Source organism: Squalius cephalus, assembly GCF_949319135.1.
Source record: "Squalius cephalus genome assembly, chromosome: 12".
In the NCBI taxonomy this organism is placed as follows: Eukaryota; Metazoa; Chordata; class Actinopteri; order Cypriniformes; family Leuciscidae; genus Squalius; species Squalius cephalus.
Window position 1 is genome coordinate 5,792,011 of NC_137133.1, and position 16,655 is coordinate 5,808,665.

General features: G+C 38.0%; 1 long non-coding RNA gene across 1 annotated transcript; it reads left to right on the top strand.

Moving 5' to 3' along the window:
• Positions 1-546: 546 nt before the first annotated feature.
• Positions 547-15,689, top strand: LOC307168774. Its single transcript, XR_013822980.1, has 3 exons — positions 547-674; positions 12,298-12,369; positions 15,577-15,689. It is a non-coding gene; the product is annotated as an uncharacterized lncRNA (long non-coding RNA).
• Positions 15,690-16,655: the final 966 nt, after the last annotated feature.

Below are 16,655 nucleotides of genomic sequence, written 5' to 3' on the forward strand. Positions count from 1 at the left end.
CTTGATATTTGTCATTGGGGCATGCACAGGCAGTGATCGAAGGCCTAATGCAATTGACTACCTGCTGCTTTTGACATTAATAAAGATGGAACATGCGCATGAAATTAAAGCCTCACTTTCCCATTTTAATGAGATCGTATCCATCACACTTTGCTCTTTAACCCCGAGCACCACTGGAACACTTCAATAGGAGCTAAATCAGCCTCCATCCCAGTTCTGTTTCCCTCCCCCTTCTTTTTATCACCATTTCTCCTTTCACTTTGCCCACTTTTTGTTCCCTCTCCATCATGCTGTCATTTTCCCTCTCTGCCTTCCTTCCTTGTCTGTCCTCAGCTTCCCTCACTCTGTTTCTGCAAATGTCATTCTCAGATCTTAGTGTCCACAGCGTCACAAAGTTTTCGTCTTCCACATGAGCGACCACGGCAGGCTGTGAACCTGACGGAGCTCTTCCCAGCACGGCCTACATTATTTATGAATGCTTCTTTCCCATGTCCGTGTGGCTGATCAGTTGGCTGAACGGCTCTCTCTCTCTATCCTCAGGGGTGAGAGTACCGTAACCCCCGGGGTTAAACAGAGGTGACCTGCTTTTCAGCTTCCAGGAGGAGAAAGTGTGAGGCCAGAGCTCAGCGGTTCAGTGAAGACAGAAACATGTGGGATGCCCCACTTTCACTGTGGTGAGTGACGCTGTGGTCTCCATAAGAGGGCAGTAGTGAGACCGTTTTAATGGTAATCTGACGTATAGATAAGCATTATGGACCTGGAGTTCAGTTTGTATTTTTCTGTGTATGTGTTCAAGGTACTGTAGATGGGGGCAGACTATTAGTACACAATAGTTTTTAATCAGTGCTGAGGACTGGATCATTTGCAGATTCAGACAGTCTAGTCTCTTTGCAGACAGAGAATTAAGCCAAGTTCACACTGTACGATTCTGCTGAGACAAATCTTGTGAATCCTAAAAGATCCTTGGGCAAAATCTGAAGTCTTTGATCTTTAGTTTGATGTATGTTCACCGATAGCCTATTAATGACCATTGCGATCAAATTTTACACCTGATGAAATTCTGACACTGTCAGAAGATTTGATGCACAATCCTGTAGTGCGACTTCCTACTACAACCGTCAAATCAAAAATTAATAGGACCGCCGAACCTGATGGTGCAATTAGTGAGATAACAACAAACCACCGCTTGCTCCACACACATCGTCTTTGTTTTTTTCCAGTTTTCTTTTCAAGAAAAATCAACGCTATAGATTGTTTTTGTTTGATAGCCACTAATTCTATCCCACATGTAAATGCAACTCACTTATACACTGAACGTGTCATGGATTGATGATGTGATGCTCCGGATGAGTCTTTCTGCGTGCCTGACATTAATGACAAGTGAGATCCCATATTGTGACATGGCTTACAGTGGGGATCATGTTTGTAGCACATGATTGACAAGCAACAGTCATAAAGGACTATTATGAATCGGACAGTGTGCACCCGGCTTTTGAGGAATCAGACCAAAGATGACTGCATTTAAGGTAGCATCTTCTCTGCCGGTTTTATTGTTGACCATGTACGCTTGCAATGGACAATGTATTTTCTGGCAATAGTCAAATTTATACATTTTTATATATAAATTTACTGCCTCTCTGCCCCTTTTACAGTTAATGTTTACATCAGATTATTTGTGATAAAACACACACACACACACACACACACACACAGAGAGAGAGAGTATATATATATATATTTAGGGTTAGTACTTTTTTAAAGAAATTAATACTTTTATTCAGTAAAGAAACATTAAATTGATCAAAAATGACAGTAAAGACAGTTGTAATATATGTTCTTTTGAAATTTCTATGCATCAAATAATCCTGTAAAAACATTATATTAAAGTTTCCACAAAAATAATAAGCAGAACAACTGTTTTCAATATTGATAATAATAAGAAATGTTTCTTGAGGACCAAATCAGCAGATTATAATGATTTATGAAGGATCATGAGACTGGAATAATGATGAATGTTGAAAATTCAGTTTTGCCATCACAGGAATACATTTCAAAATATATTAAAATATAAAACACCTATTTTAAATTGGAATAATATTTCACAATATTACTGTTTTAAGCCAAATAAAATCAAATAAATGCAGCCTTGGTGAACATATGGGTATGTAACAGTGACATTCATTCATATTCATTTGTTCGTTCATTCATTCATTCATTGTTTGTTTGAGTTTATTCACAATACCACTTCAAACATTACAATAATACAGTTGGGGGGGGGGGGGGGGGGGGGGGGGGAGGTACAGAATCAATTGAGTAGAGTGAATGAGTCCCCCAAGGAAGCTAGGAAAGCTTATAGGAGGGGGCCCATGGTTTATGAAAGGGTAGTGGTACAGACAAAGGTATACACAGTTACCACCTGTAACCAGATGATGAGGAGTAAATGCACGCAAAAGTGCACCAGAACATACATAACATTACATACAGATACATCCCATTAGTCCATGAGAAAACAGTTTTATATTAGATATAGGTTAATATGAAATGATTTTTTAGTTGTCTTTTGAAGTTGGAGATAGAGGGCAACACCTTGAGGCCATCATCAATCCCGTTCCAGATCTGCGGCCCCCTACAGGCAACACTCATACTGGCGCACATTCATTCATTAATTCATTCATTGCTATGAATTTTATTAATTAGCCTACAACTTCTGACTGGCAGCATGTTATGGCATAAAGGTGCTTACTAAATAATTGTTTATGTAAAAAAACATTTTCAAAACATGAACACTGGCTCAAGCGCCAGTGGAAAGCTAGAGAAGAGTGTGTTAACTGCCTGTATCACCTCACAAATTCCCTCAGTGCAGAAGCCACTGCTCTGTACAGATGCAGTAAATTCTGTCCTGCCTGTGTCTCTACATGAATAATAATTAAACACAACCACTAAGTCAAAATTTTAGCACATCATCAATCTCTAATATCACCTAATGTAAGAAAAACACAGAGTTACAAACTGATTGCCAGCATAAATTACAAAATAAGATTTTGTGGGCAGAGAGGCAGTAAAGTCTGTTTTTAATACATTGATGCATTTTATCACAATGTAGTGAAGACTGGGACACATTAGAACGGTGATATAATGGGCTATAAAATATCATCAGTGTTTTGGGGTCAGTCTGGGTGTACACTGCTACCTGCAGGCACTTACAATAAGCTGGTGTTGTTTGTACAATATCTGACATTATGTCATTTACAACTGCATTATTTGCAGGAAGTCTGTCTAGGACTACATTTTTGTTAATGGAGCAGCTGTTGCTGTACAGTGTGGTGGAAGAGGCAACTGGAGAGTTTAGCAACATGGCCGGGGGAAATATTTTCTGTGGAATTACTGATGCCCGTTGTATGACAGCGGCTCATAAATGCCAAAAGCATTTGTATTTTGTGACTGTTTAAGTCAGTGGGCTTTCAAAGTGGTGCTGATGTGAAGCTTCTCACAGTTTTATTTGGTCCTGTGGCGATATTATTGCTCGCCTAACGGAGGTGAGGTTATTGCTTTGCCTGATGGGAAACCACCCCACTTTCCTTCTTTTCCTCCTCCCAAGTGGCTCCATAACCTGGGCCTGGCCAGCCTCCTTCTGCCATTCTTATTTCCCTCGGGGACGCTGAATCAAATTTCCGATGACCCTCACAGGAGAAATTTGGTCAAATGGACCATCACAGGGAGCGAACTCTCATCAGCATAACATCAGGCGAATAAAGAAAAAGGAGAGAAATGAGTGCAGAGCAAGATTGTGTGTGAACCTGTTTCATCCACACTTCAGTCATCAGTTCGAAATAAAAGAGCATCTGATGAACCAGCCTGATCTCACGGCAATTCGTATGAATTATACGAGGTGGCTAATTCGTACGAATTCATACGACCTCACTCGTACGAATTAGTACGATTTTTGCTAAATCGTACATATTTTACGAATTGACGAATTCGTATGAATTCATACGAATGACCTACCCCTGACCCCACCCCTAAACCTACCCATCACGTGGGTTTAGAAAAATCGTACAAATTGAGGTCGTACGAATTCATACGAATTAGCCACCTTTTTATCACTCGTACGAATTCGTACGAATTGGTCGTGAGATCATATTGGATGAACAGGATGGCCAACAGTCATGTTTCAGTTTGGGGGTTTCTTCAACTATGAGCACTTTTGGAAAATAAACCCACCTATTTCATTGTTAGCATTTTATGTATCCAAAATACACACAATTACACTACTGTTCAAAGATTGTGATGCTTTTGAATGAAGTCTTTTATGCTCACCAAGACTGCATTGATTTGATCAAAATGGAGCAAAAACAGTAGTATTGTGAAATATTATACAATTTAAAACAACTGTTTTCCATTCTAATGTATTTTAAAATGTAATATATTCCTGTAATGGCAAAGCTGAATTTTCAGCAGTCAGTGTCACATGACCCTTTAGATATCATTCTAATATACTGATTTAGTGCTCAATAAACATTTATTATTATTATCAGTGTTGATGATTTATAGTTTTTCTTTTGGTAACAGTCATATTTGTTCTAGTTTTTGATTAACGTTAAAAAGAACAGCATTTTTATTTGAAATATTTACTTATATTTATTATTTAATGCTTTCTTGCTGAAAAAAGTATTAATTTCTTTAAAAATAAAATCTTACTAACCCAAATCTTTTGAACGGTAGTGTAAATAATATTTACACTTTTGTATAATTTTGACTAAATTTAAGCACAATACAAAAGTTCTGTTATTCCATTTTTTCTGTTTTTGTATCCTTTGTAACAAAGTACACTAACTTTTGGAGAGAACAAAAACGATTATGGGTAAAATTGTGGTTTTGATGGAAATTATGAGAAAATGAGGGACAGTCGTAATTTGTGTAAAAAATATCTTCACACAAGAAATATTACAATTATTTACTGTATGTTTATTTCAACCTTAATTTTAATGATAGCTAATAATTGATTTTTTTTTTATATATATTAAAAATATAATTTTTCAAGACCTTTGGAAAAGAGAAAAAGTATGAAGACAGATTTCAAGTTTAATACTAAAAAATACAAAAGAAGAGGTTGAAATATGTGAGATATATGGAGATGAAAATGCTAGCAGTTGAAGAAACACCCTCACATGCAAAGCTTATTTTGACCTGGTGTGTCAAATGTCCATCATTTCCATGTGACCCCTTTCGGAGACTCATATCTACTTCAGGCATCTGTATGCAGGAAGGTGATTTCACTTGAGAAAGAAGTCCACAAGGAGCTTAAAGGGTTATTTCCCCCCTAAAAATGAAAATTCTGTCAGTAATTACTCACCCTCATGTTGTTCCAACCCCGTAAGACCTTCGTTCATCTTCGGAACACAAATTAAGATATTTTGATGAAATCTGAGAGCTGGCTCACTCCTTCATAGGCTGCAAGGTTGATATCTGCCAGCCCTGAAAAGTCAGTAAAGACATCATTAAAATAGTCCAAGTGACTACAGTGGCTCAACCTTGTGTGCAAAAAACAAAACAAAAATAACGACTTTATTCAACCATCTCTTCTCATTCTTTCATTCTCCTAAGCAGTTGACGTATAGTGTAACAGCGCAGCGCTTCTGGGTCGTACGTCAGAGCGTAGACTCACTATTGGCCGACGCTGGTCATGTGTGTGATGCGTGTGATGCGTGTGATGCTGGCCAATAGCGAGCCTACGTTCTGACGTACAACCCAGAAGCGCTGCGCTGTTACACTACGTGAACTCACTTAGAGGCCCACACAGAAGAAAATTAATAGTTGAATAAAGTCGTTATTTTAGGGGTTTTTTTTGCACACAAAAAGTATTCTTGTCGCTTGATAAACTTAAAGGGGTCATATAATGGTACATGCACTTTTACAAGTTGATTGTACTGAAATGTGTATCATAAAATGATAAAAATCCATCCAGTGTTTTTTTTTTTATCTTCTTATATGTTTTCCTCTGTCTCAAATCAAGCCGTTCGATTTTGTGACGCCACAAAATCGACGCCCCTCCCACGATTGTTGATTGACAGCAGCGTTTCAACACAGACCCGCACTCGCTCGTGAGCGAGCTGTCAATCATAGTCCGTGCAGACCCGGCGCGGTCATTGTTGATACGCTGGATCACTGTCTATGAGCAGAATGGCGTCTAAGCGATTGTGGTGTTCTGTTCTTGGGTGTAATAACGAACACAGCAGTCATTTTAATGTTCCTAAATCCGAACCGCTGAAGACGCAGTGGCTGAGTTTTGTTTTCGAAGGGAATATTCCCCACGATCAACGTCAATGCTTTCATGTTTGCGCGAATCATTTCACACCAGACTGCTTTACAAACGAGGGTCAGTATAAAGCTGGTTTTGCTAAGAAGCTGCTCCTGAAAAAAAGATCGGTACCAACTATTCGTGTTCCTGCTGCACCTCCAGAAGAACTGAAGTTAGTGTAACGTTTTATTAAGCTTTATATTAATATTTATATTAATCTTTGCAAATCGCTAGCGCGCTTCACGATGAATGCGGCTGTTTACACTCAGGGTACATTACGGCATGTTTTGTATGTACGACGTTCTCAATATAATTCATAATCCCACGTTTATAATGAACAACGCGTTATGGTTATTGTGTTATTGTGTTACAAACGGTGTATGCACAGAACAGAGGGGTGGGGTGAGCAAAGCTCATTATAATTTAAAGACACATGCACTTAAACGGCGTGCTGAAAACAGAGCTGGTTTTGACCAGGTAAAATGAGTGTTTTCTTACAATACTAATGATAATTTTTAATTAAAGTACATTACAAACTTTTCATTTAGACCGTAAAGAATCATATTAGTTTGTACAAAAATGGCATTATATGACCCCTTTAAGGTTGAGCCACTGTAGTTGCTTGGACTATTTTAACGATGTCTTTACTAACTTTTCTGGGCCGGCAGATATCAATAACCTAGCAGCCTGTGAAGGAGTGAGACAGCTCTCAGATTTCATCAAATATATCTTTTGTGTTATTTGTGTTGTCTAATTTGTGTTCCGAAGATGAATGAAAGTCTTACGGGGATGGAACAACATAAGAGTGAGTAATTACTTACAGAATTTTTGGGTGAACTAACCCTTTAAGGTGAAACAGTGAAATTATCCCCAAATCACTGAGAGTTTAATTCAGCCAACATGGTGTCCCCATTTATTCAAAGTTCCCTTCAACAGAGACAGCCTGCTGTTTAATTCAATGCTTGTAGATCTCTGTGATGGAAGAACTGAACAAGATGCAAACTAAAGAGATGAAAATGCACACAAAAAAAAACACAGCTGGAGGTGCAAAGGCAAGCAAGGGCACCCAAACTTTACGAGCGGCAGAAATATGGGCGTACAGCAGGAAAAATTGCTGTTGACATTTGAATTTAAATTCCATTATAGAATGGAAATCATTCCTTTCATCTTTAAACAATGAAAACAGACGTCAGAGAATAGCAGAAGTCATGTTCCATGAACAATGGAAATATTATACAGTTTCTGTTTTGCATTTTCATCACATTACCCTCACAAACAATATGAATAAGCTAATGGGTATGTGAGCCTCAACAAAGATATTGCTTCTTCATTTGATAAGTTGATGACCACTGAAAACGCTCAAGCTGAGGAAAAGCTGGCTTAGTGTTGGTGGAAGTAAGATGATAGCTACAAACGGCCCACACTGTCCTGATGTTACCTGGCTCCATAGGAGCTCTGAAGCTCTTTGGGGTCAGCAGTAGTTTAATTGGGCTTCTGAAATATTCATGAGGCCTCACCACAGAGCTTTACCATTATGACGATAGAAACGACCGCCGGACGATCCCAATAAATCACAGTAAAATTTACAATAGGTCAAGATGTCAGTGACCACACTCAGGGAACAATTCACTGAGCCATTGGAAAATGTAATAGCAATTAACATGTTAAGTACAAGGCCACAGCACGTCGTGTCAAGAATCGGGTCGGCTAATGCTGTGGTCAGAGGCTGAGTTAGCATAAATGGGGGTTTGACTTTCTCTGGATCAGATCGGGTGGCATGCTCAAAACCGGCCTCCAGTCACTCAAGACTGAACCTATTGATTAAAGGTGCATCGACTATGTTTATGTACGCAGATTTTTATCAATTGAATCAATTCTGTCCAATTGCAAGTTATTATCCTAAACTATGCAGAATTCATAGTACAGTGCTTCATGAGTTTGCTTTGATGTAACGGAAAGTCTGTATGATTTTTAATGTGAAAGAATATGGGGAGCAGACCTGTAAAATAAAGGGCTACAAAAATACAGTAAAAACGTAATATTGTGAAATATTTTTACAGTTTAAAATCTTCTATTTTAATATATTTTAAATGCAATTTATTCCTGTGACGGCAAAGCTGAATTTCCAGCAACCATTACTTCACTGGCCTTCATAAATCATTCTAATATGCATTTATTATTATCAGCGTTAATATTTTTGTGGAAACCTTGATACACTTTTTTTTTTCAGGATTATTTGATTAATAGAACGTTCAAAAGAACATAATTTATTTGAAACAGAAATCTTTTGTAACATTTTAAATGTCTTTACTGCACTTTTGATGAATGTAATGAATCCTTGCTGAATAAGAGTAACAGTATCTTACTGACCTTGAAATGTCTCTCATTAAGATGGAATAGGAGAAAGAATTTGAACATGGAAAAAATGTCATCACATTTAAATATGTGTAGTCTTCAAGCTCCATGAGAAGGTTTTCCACTAAGGCTGCAGTGATAACATATAACGCACCAGCAAATAACAGCTAGCTTTATTTTTACTTTGAGTTGCAGAAAGTGAAGGAGACTGATTCCACTGCAGCACCATATGTTTGAGTCCTAAAGCCGCTGCTTTAAAGAGCAGATGCAGAGGTTTGTGAGGCAGGCCAAGGAGAGAGGAGCAGCAGGGGTGTTACAGTATAACCCGCTGAGTGTCAAATCTTCACCTCTCTCAGCAAAACGCAGGGCGCAGGGTCAACTACAGCAGCAGAGAGCCAATATCAACCTGCATCCTCTCCGACAGAAAATAACAATGGAGTTTTACTAGATCAGCTTTTATAGGGAAGAGAGATGCACAAATGTATTAGTGTGTACAGCCAGTGCACAGCATATCTGTGGTTTATATATTAATCTCATAAATTGTTCTCCAAAACACACACACACACACACACACGCACACGCACACGCACACACACACACACACACACACACACACACACACACACACACACACACACACACACACACACACACACACGGTCTCAACATTTAGGATTTATAACATCTGAAGGTTTTTTTTCTTCCACACAACATGCAATGTGGGGTATGAATTATTAGCTGGTGCTATTAGTAAATTGCATGATGATCACATCATCACTATCAGCATCTGAAATCAAATTTGCCACCCGTTATAGCACATAAAACACTCAGCAATAAACTAACAGCACAAGAGTTATTGGAGAATTACTGTTGGAAGGATGATGAGACTAGGACACATTGTTGCCGAAGGCACAACATCATTTATAGTTTATGATGATCTGACTGTCTTTGATGATTTAAAGTTTTTCTTGTGTAGGTTGCTGGATATATAGATTCTTGTTGGTGTATCGAATAACAAGTGGTTATGTTTCAGCTAGGGGTCAACAGAAAGGATGAACAGTCAGTTTTGGACCAGTTGACAGAACAGTCATTCTTCCTTTCAGGACACTGCTGCTTTGCCACTAAAAATTTACATTCATCGATCTCATACATCCATTCTGTATGCCTTACAAACTGAAATGTTTTGTTTTCTGTAATCTATTGAACACTGCTGTTGCAAATTCTACTGATAACAAAAACGACTTGTAATGATCTTGAAAGTATCAGGGCCCTATTTTAACGATCTGAAACGCAAGTATCAAGCGCGAAACGCAAGTAACTTTGTGGGCGGGTCTTGGGCGCTGTTGCTATTATACCGGCGGGATAAATGACTCTTGCGCCCGACGCAAACCTAAAATGGGTTGGTCTGAAGTAGCTTCATTACTCATAGGTGTGGTTTGGGCGTAACGTGAAATAAACCAATCAGAGCGACATCTCACATTCCCTTTAAGAGCAGGCGCGCTTGTTCAATGGCGGATTGCTATTATAACGGCGGATTTGCAGGCGCACGCCAGGAGCGGTTCACAGCCGAGGAGACAGACGTTCTCGTCAGGGCCGTAAAACAGAGAAGTGACATTGTATGGGGATGGAGAAACACACCCAAATTAGCTTCGGTTAAACAGTCGTATAATAATTTGGGTAAATGTGTAAGCTAGATTTATGCCTATTTTTTCAGCAATGATTTCCCTCGTGTGTTAATATTTTTCCTTGTAATAATGTATGGTTTTCTAAAAATGAGAACTGCTGCGTCTGTGTGTAGATGAGATAAGCAAAGTGTATGCGCGTTGTGCACACGCTACATTGATTATGGCCAAGCATGCGCCCTTAAAATAGCATATGAATAACATGCGCATCGCGCCACTGACTTTAGACTAGGTTTTTCCTGGTCAGTGGAGGAATTGTTTTCTAAACCTGCAAAACAGCACCAGGGAACGTTTGCGCCGGAACACGCCTCCTCTTTTCGCTAAACTGCCTTTGCTGAGCACAAATGCATTTCCTAGTTTACCGACGTGCGTCTGTGGAGGGAAAAGTCCGCTGTGCGCGGGTGCAAAATAGGAATGATACATGCTTCGGTGTACAAAGTCAATTGCGCTGGGTGCAAGATAGGGCCCTCAGTAGGGATGTGTTGTAAAAATTACAAACCAAACACTAATGCTTTGTACGGTGTGTTGTAATTTTCATAAATGTTTACATTTTAGCGGTATAATTTACAGCTTTTTGCAATTAAAAAAAAATATTTTTATGTTTTTTTAAGTTTTACATTTTCAAATTCAAATTCAAATTCAGTGAAAATATAAATATTTAATATTTAAAATGCATTTCTAAAAATACTAATAAAAACTTGGGGTCAGTGAAAATGTTGGCAGGACAATTATTGTAAAGCTTATAAAGGTATTATACAATTGCACTATGTTCCAAGTCTTCTGAAGCTGTATGCTTCAGCATTTCTTTTAGTTCAACAGTAGAGTTTGGTGCTAGCAACCCATAGTCATGGTTTCGATTCCCAGGGAATGCATGAGCTGAAAAAATTTGTACCTTGGATTGCTTTGGATAAAAGTGTCTGGCAGATGCATAAATGTAAATATGATAGCTTTGTGTGACGAAAATACTGAAATGTTATTCGCTGAAAACGTGCTTAACTTTTTTGCCACATGATTTATTCAACAGGTTACAACTGTTCACAGCACTACTGAACAAAATAGAAAAGACATGGATGAATTTAGCCTTTTCTGAGCATCATCCTCTGTTTCTGAAGTTTCTCTGTTTTTCTTTCATATCTCTTGAAGAGCGGGCAGCTCTGTGTTTGAGCGCAGGGTCATCGAGTACATTCACCCCGGAAAAAAAAAGGCATTCTATTAACTCCTAACCAAAGAGCATGACTAAACTTTTCAGACTATACTCACTGAAGCATTCTCTGAAAGCTTTTTCTGTTGAATCAATTTTGAACATTTTATCTGACAGCATTCAGCCAAGTCTGTTCTTGTAGACGGAACAGAAGCAAGTACAAGCTGTTATTCTCAGATATTATGTCTGTGCATTATTGATCATGGCCATAAATTTAGCCGTTCTGTGATAAAGAATTCCAAGTAGAACCCAAACAAATTCTTTAATTCTGAGTCCAGACAGTGTAATTTTGGAGGCAGAGTTGAGGTACAACTTTAGAAACAAGAATTATAGTTAATGACATGTGTAATGCAGGAATCCAAACATCGTAAAGTAAAGCTCTTAAAGCCCTGAGAATTCTTTTTTTCCATGTCGTCCCAAAAATACCAAATGGCATGAATTGAATACTTTACTTCGCAACTGCCATATTCCCTTGGCTGTTGTACACCACATGTCTGTGTACATGTGTGATACTTCCTGAAGGCATCTGGGTGATAGGAAGAGATGGCTAATTAGCACCAGCAGACAGGTAGCTAACAGTCACCCGCTGAACAAAGGGAGAGACAGCGCTAAGCTGCCAAGTCCATATGTGGAGCGTCTTATGGGCTGCCAGAGCAAAGCATGTATGATTGCAGGACGTATCGCACATGCCAACACACACACTTTCAGTGTTTGTTATTGTCTGCTCATTTGACATCCTCTGCCATGCTTGTACATTTCAGGTTCAAAACGAGTGAAGCTGACATTCTAGCCAAGGATAGCAGGCGGTGTCCTTTCTGACGAATGAAGATACAGTAAGAGAGATTGTTGTTTGTACCTACAGCACTACAGATTCATATCAGAACCAGTTTTTAATACAAGAACCTAATGGCAGTTCTTGAGCATGCATTCATGCTGCCGATGGAGTCACAACTTTTTCAGATGAAGAAATAGTTGGACACTCCAACCTGATCTCATGAGAAAATTCATGCGTATGAATTTTTACCATGCATTCGTATGAAAACGCCACAAATTTTTAGGAAAAACTTAAGCATGACGGTCCACCCCTAAACATAACTCAGCATAAACCTAACTAAATGTATGAATGAGATTGTATGAATTCATATGATTTACCAACCAATTTGGCAATATATAAAATAGTTACAAATTGCAATGAGACTGTGTTATGCAACAGTGTGAAACTTACCAGCGTATTCTGATTCCCGAACTAAAAACTTTTTATTGAATCAAACACATACAGCACAACTAGTGTAGTCCAGTTCCCAAATGAATGACTCTAATGAATCAGCGTTTTTTAGCGAATCAAACACAAACAGATTACAACTATCGTAAGACTTCATTGTTAATGTCTGGTTGTTTGTATGACAACTTGCTTTTTTTCAGTGGTAAAATAAATGAATTAATTTTAAAACAATACAAAATTATAACAATACTCTACATTTAAATAAATGCTTAGTATTGTTGTTTAATACCTAGTCAAGGCCTGTTATCTGATTGCTGTAAAAAAAAATCCTTTGTAAATACCTTATGCAAGATATGTTTTCAATTTGATCTTATTAAATGCATTATTCCACAATTTGGCGCACAAGTTGGAGACTTTTTACTGAGCACTTGCAAAGTTAACAGTAACATTGCCATTTTTTATACATCATGTTCCAATGCAATGGAACCATTAAGCTGTTATTTTTATTTATTTATTGAATGCTGCTCACAGTTAGATGTAGGCCACATCTAGCATGTGAAAAAACTATCAAAATCATGACTTGTTCTGTTTTTTTTTTTTTTTTTTTTTTTTTTTGTGGCGGTAAGTGTATAAGCATGAAGTGTATTAAATACTTTTGATGCAGGCAAAGATAAATGTGTATGACCTTAGTGGTCCCATGGCAAGAGGCCATCACATGAGACCTGTAACATTGGCAACTTGTTCTGTAGATAGAGTAACCCATTAGTCTGAGGTTATTGATTTTCATAGAAATACAAATCCACAAACTGATGAGTAGTCAAGCATTTGATACATGAACAAGGTGCAGATGGGCCTCGTCAGCAAACCTGATGCTGGACACATTACAACTCATCTTATTACATTGCTTTCACTGAAAAGAAACAGCCAAGCAATCAAACAAAACAATTTAGAAGAACAAATCGATGCAGCAGCCAGTATTTATTAGCATTCATTGTTTTTCAACCTTCAATGCTTTCTATTGTTTCATTTGATAGAGTGCATGTTATTCATATCTGCCATTATTCATATGGTTCTGGATCAGTGCCTGGGAGAGGAAATTGAGCACAGGTTTTAAAACCTACAGATATATTCTGGCTCAAAGTGGAGTTATAGCACTTTCAGTGGTACTTTTCACTTTGAGCTATGTTAAATAATATGTACTGGAGTTAATAATCAGACAGCATTGATCCAGAATAGACAAGTCTGTCTGCGTGATAAGCGTAATAAGCCTACGGTCGTCAACCCAAACATGTAGGCCCAATGTCAAGTGTGTTTGCCACCATTACAGAGCCCTGTTAAATCTTCTGGAATAATCAGCCAGTCTAACTGAAGAGGCCCTGTGAAACGGATCGCTGCATATGTCTGTTAGCAAGAGCGCAGGGGTTGAATGTGGAGCGGATGGTTTAGACCATGGGCTGCAGGGGTATAATGAGACTGCAGTCTCAGCAGGGCTTTGTGCCATGCTGGTTCCTCTGGCTCATCAGTCCAGCCCTGATAAATTGTCCTTCTCTAATTGAAGTCCTTGTTAAGGGGCTCTTTGTGGAGATCTCATTTCATTTGTGGTTCATACATGGCCTTTCCTTAAGCTGCCCACCATTCTCAAACTGAAGATTTACAGAGTGTTTTAGGATATGCTAAAGTCATTAGCATGTAAGAGGCTAAAGACAGTAACCATGATTGGTGCGAGGAACATTCCTTTACCAGTCATTGGGAATGTTACTCAACTTATTTTATTTATTTATTTAATTTTTGCCTAAAGGCTATACGAACACACTTATGTAGTTTCAGTGTGCAGATAAATTAAGCACAGGAAATGGGCTTTTAAATGGTTTATTAGCTTAACTGCAAACAGGAAGTGACATCATTAAGTAGTGTTAGTTTAGTTTAGTTTAGTTTAGTTTAGTTTAGTTTAGTTTAGTTTAGTTCACATAGTTTATGTGACCCTGGATCACAAAACCAGTCACATGTCGCACGGGTTTGTGGCAATAGCCAACAATACATTGTATGGGTCAAAATTATCGATTTTTCTTTTATGCCAAAAATCATTAGGATATTAAGTAAAGATCATGTTCCTTGAAGATATTTTGTAAATTTACTACCGTAAATATATAAAACGTATATTTTTATGAGTGTATGCAACATAATCGTGAACATAAATGGACAACTTTAAAGGCAATTTTCTCAATGTTTCGATTTTTTGCATCCTCAGATTCCAGATTTTCAAGATATTGTCCTATTCTAACAAACCATACATCAATCGAAAGCTTATTTATCCAGCTTTCAAATGATGTATAAATCTCAATTTCATAAAATTGAGCCATGTGACTGGTTTTGTGGTCCAGGGTCACATATGTCAACAAAATTAGCTCTGGAGGTGCTCAATCAAAAGTCTCCCAACAGCCAAATTGTGGAGGATAAATAAATGTATCTATTCAGCATGTGCATGAAGATCATTTGCATGTTTTACACACATATGTTCGCTATACAGGTTTGCTAAACAGGTCTTTGGCGACATTTCTGCAAAATAATATTACGTTTTGCGACACTTTCAAAGTGAAATCAATCAAATCAATGAATAATCAATTAATCTGTCCATGTAATTATTATATATGTGAAAAGATATAAATGTTATTTGTGTTTTGCAGAAAAGTAGGTAGAGGCACATATTTCCAATGTGGCTAGGTTAGGTTTTATTGTGTAATGTTGTAACTTTGACTTATTGAGGTATTTTAGTTATTTAAAATTGATTGTTTTATATTAAACTAGTTCATCTCCTTAGGTTCTGCCATGATCTCCAATCATACACCCGCATCTCTGCAACATTGGAGTTATGGACTTCTGCAAGAATATCTAAGGGCAATTTAATTGCACTTTTCCACAAAGCATTCCAGCTTTTCAGAGTTGAATGGAATGCAGCATAACTAATATATTTTTTTATAAGAATGTGTCTCTCTGTAGAATGATTATTGCATCAACCTAAATTTCCCCTATAGTGTGAGAACAATGGAGTACAGCTTGAATAGCATTATCCAAATGTTTGCTAATGCAGATTATAGAGTTTATGGAAAAGGCCTCACACCCCTTAGAGATATGGAGATGACTTTAAGGAAGACCAGGTTCAGATATGTTAGAGACTGTTTAGCATGTGATGCAATCAATACTTGCAAATGAGGTCCATGGTTCTTCCTAAAAAGGTTAACTGTGAAATGAACTCAATTATAGCGGTTAAAGTCGAGAAGTCAAACACTATTTAGTCAGACTGAGGTGAGTGGTCTGCATTGGTAATATTGACAATGACAGGTCACCTGGAGGGAGGGAAGATCTAATTTAATGGAACAGGTGGATCCATACACCTCCATTTACTGTTGCCAAGCCAAATGGTTTTTGATCCAAACACAGATGAAGATAAGCAGACAAGCTCTTCGCACTGTCAATGAATCAATCGTCCCTATTCATTTATCAATTGCTCCCTAATAAGCAGCTGTACTCTGAGCTTGACCAGAGAACTCATTTTTGCATTCTGCTGCACTGCGTTTCAATATTTTTTCTTTTTCCCGGCGTAAACGTGCTAGGGCTGTTCACACAGAACTCGTTTTTGCATTCCACTGTGCAGTTTTTCCATTGTAAACATGCGCAAGACCAGGTGTCGGCCACCTATGGCACGGGTGCCAACATTCGCACGTAGAGAGATAATCACTGACACGTGACAGTAGCTAAAGAGGTGTATGTATTTCTTTTAAATAAAGTCCCTCGAACTTGCATACAGGCGTACATTTTGAGGTAATCAGGCCTCATAATCACACAGGCTGTTTTATTAAGTTAGAAGCTATTCAATTGTGAGATTTTAACCTGCGCTAG